Source organism: Vigna unguiculata, chromosome 4, assembly GCF_037176805.1.
Source record: "Vigna unguiculata cultivar grain cowpea cultivar isolate G323 ecotype 2 chromosome 4, ASM3717680v1, whole genome shotgun sequence".
NCBI classification, from domain to species: domain Eukaryota; kingdom Viridiplantae; phylum Streptophyta; class Magnoliopsida; order Fabales; family Fabaceae; genus Vigna; species Vigna unguiculata.
This window is the reverse complement of record NC_140795.1, coordinates 41,827,350-41,830,374: the sequence shown is the minus strand read 5'-3', so window position 1 is coordinate 41,830,374 and position 3,025 is coordinate 41,827,350. Positions and strand designations below refer to the sequence as shown.

Sequence of the window (3,025 nt, the reverse complement as noted above, 5' to 3'; positions counted from 1 at the left end):
ATAAAGTCCTAAAAAAGAAATACCGTAAAGATAAAGTACGGCGAAGCGTGCGTCCTTGCATAATGAAAAGACATGAAGGATCTCAAAACATCTAAAAATGCTTTTTTTTTTCTTCTTTCCAGCAATTATCATTACACGGAAAAAGTTATCATTTTAAAGTATTTGATATCGGAAAAACAACCATCCTCCTAATATTAAAGAAAATGGGTATGAATAATATTAAAGAAAATGGGTATGAATATAAATTATACCCGTTATCCAATAAAGATGAGACAAAAACTTGATATCCGTTAAATTTAAGTATAAGAATGTGAATAAATTTTTTCTACGAATATGAAATAACGAAATCCATCCCATCCCACTCTTTTACCATCCCTAGTAGTCCTTACGTACTGAAAGGACATGAAGGATCTCAAAACATCTAAAAATGCTTTTTTTTTTCTTCTTTCTAGTAATTATCATTACACGGAAAAAGCTATCATTTGTAAATTGAAACGTGTTAACATTAATACATATCGTTCTATATTCATCCAAGTAAATGGAGTTATCCATGTCAAGTATTAGAGTCATACATAACGCATTACAACCCTTTGGCACTGAAAAAGAGTTTTACTAAACTAATCTTTTTACTGATATCAAATTTAAAATTTAAAATTACACTTAACAGAAGAAAAAGTAGAGATTACATTTAATTTGTGACTTCTTTTTTCTTCTTACATGATAATTACTACGAAAAACAAAGTAACATTTCTTGCGATCTCATCATCACATTTTTCAAATAATGTGAAATTATGAGGATTCATGGACTGCTGAATTAGTCATTAAGTATTTCCAGAGCATCCTCAATTTCTCTCTATACATTCAACATATTGCTCATCTCGATTCTTCATCCTTCCTACACACATATTAGAGCATGTTGAGATAATATTAATAATAATAATAATTTACATATACTTTTTAAAAATAAAATAAATATTGTAAAATATAAAAGATTTCAAAAGATGTACCAACCAAAGGTTTAAAGCAAGGAACTATTGTCAAAATGCAGAATAAATAATATATTTCAATTAAATAGGCGGTTCATACAATTAGAAAAAGTAGTATCAACAACAAATACTCTTAAATAACATGAAGAAATAGGTAGATATAAAAATTGAATCTAGTGGGTCAATAATAAGCAATTATAACATTACACAAGAAATCAGATCATACATTACTTCATCAAAGCCTTGTAATGTTGAAGTTCAACTCAATAATTCATCAAAGCCTTCATAATTAGTTGCACCTCATTGATATACCTGTTATGAGAAACATTACCAAAAAGGTTTATATTATGAAATGATAAATCTAGAACTTTAACTAAGTAATCAACAATAGTCTTACCTTTTTTCTTTTCATCAAGGGACAACAAATATATTCATAAAAGCAATAGGGTTTCCTTTATATGTTGCACATCGAATTATGAAATTGCAGATGTGAAATTGTGAGCAACTGCAATCAAAGTTGATGGTTAATAGAAACTATTTGTGTGTGATGTAATATAAAAGAAGAGAAGCAAAAAACCTAACTTTCTCATATGGAAAAATCTAAATATACATTGATCTTTGAAGTGAAGTAGGAACTAACCATTTATTATGGAACAACCCTCAATCTCTTATCCGAAGGTTACGCCTGCGATCATAAAGGTTAAAAAAAAAGATATAGACAAATCAGTAGTGTGGTTATAGAGTTCGTTTTTCAAAAGAATTTCAACTTTAATGGCGTCCTCTGCTTAGGTTCTACATAAATGCAGAAATTCTTGGAGAAGAATAAAAAACAATATGTGTAAAAACTATAACATAGGTGTCCTTGATTTACTAGAAATAAGATACCTTTGGTATTGATTTACTAGAAATAAGATACCTTTGGTATTTCCTTGATTTGATTATAAGATTAGGATCATCATTCTTCAAGAAGTATACATTGTTGTCCTTGTCCTCTTCATCTTTGCTTAGGTTGTTGCTGCCCATTTGATAACTTGCTGAGAACTCTCTGAATGTCACATATATATAGATGAAATAAGTAGGTCAAAAAAATTTAAATATTTTAGTATTTTCTTTTAAAATGAATTATTATTTTCATTAAATTATTATTTATGATTTATTAATTTTATATAGCAATTAACAATTAATATTCTACCGTTTACTATACATACATTTATTTATCTAATGGGTGCATTCATCACAATTTCAATAATATTAATTATTATATTAATTAAATGTAACATATAATTAAATACATTAATTATATATGAGATAATGTATTTAATCCGAGCAGTTAATATTATACACGCTTTATTAGTATAAACTAATACAAACATTAAATAATATTTAAGAACTTTAACATGTAGCAATTAATATTCTACAATTTACAGTACAACCATTTATTTATTTATTTAATGGGTGCATTCATCATAATTATAATTGGTGGTGGAACCGGAATAAAAATTTTAAAGAAGTCAGATTATATTTATTCTATATAAATTATTTTTTCTAATTAAAAAAAAATTCATTTTCTCTATTCAAAACAAACACTCACGAGAATAGAATCCAAAAAATATGACAATAATATATATGAAACAATAACATAGATTTTATCATCAACAATAATATATTAAAAAAAAAGCCAAGTTACCTTCCCTGGATCATGTTTTAAAGATTTTCAAATTTTTTATATATAATTTTAGAAACCTTAGGGAGTTGTTTTTCATTTTCTTAAATTTTTGGATTTTCATGAAGTTTCTCAAGTTTATATGACATAGATGCATTTTTTTTTTATCTTATCACAAGCCTCCCACTTGAAAAAAGAATCAATTATTTTATTCTTTATCATAATTTTTCTAATATAAGTTTGTCACCTCTCACCTATTTAGAAAAATATTAAATTATTAATATCCCAAATTAAATCTTAAAACCAAAACTCAATATTCTAAGAAACATAATAACTTCTAAATGATTACCTTCTCTTACCTTAGAGATTCATAATC

At 26.1% G+C, this 3,025-nt stretch overlaps 1 long non-coding RNA gene across 1 annotated transcript; it reads right to left on the bottom strand.

The window, feature by feature from the left end:
- Positions 1-648: 648 nt before the first annotated feature.
- LOC114180425 (uncharacterized) lies at positions 649-2,005 on the bottom strand. The gene is made up of 5 exons (XR_014994253.1): positions 1,903-2,005; positions 1,627-1,671; positions 1,384-1,491; positions 1,213-1,298; positions 649-895 (listed from the first exon to the last, which is right to left on the bottom strand). It is a non-coding gene; the product is annotated as an uncharacterized LOC114180425 (long non-coding RNA).
- Between the last annotated feature and the right edge of the window lie 1,020 nt (positions 2,006-3,025).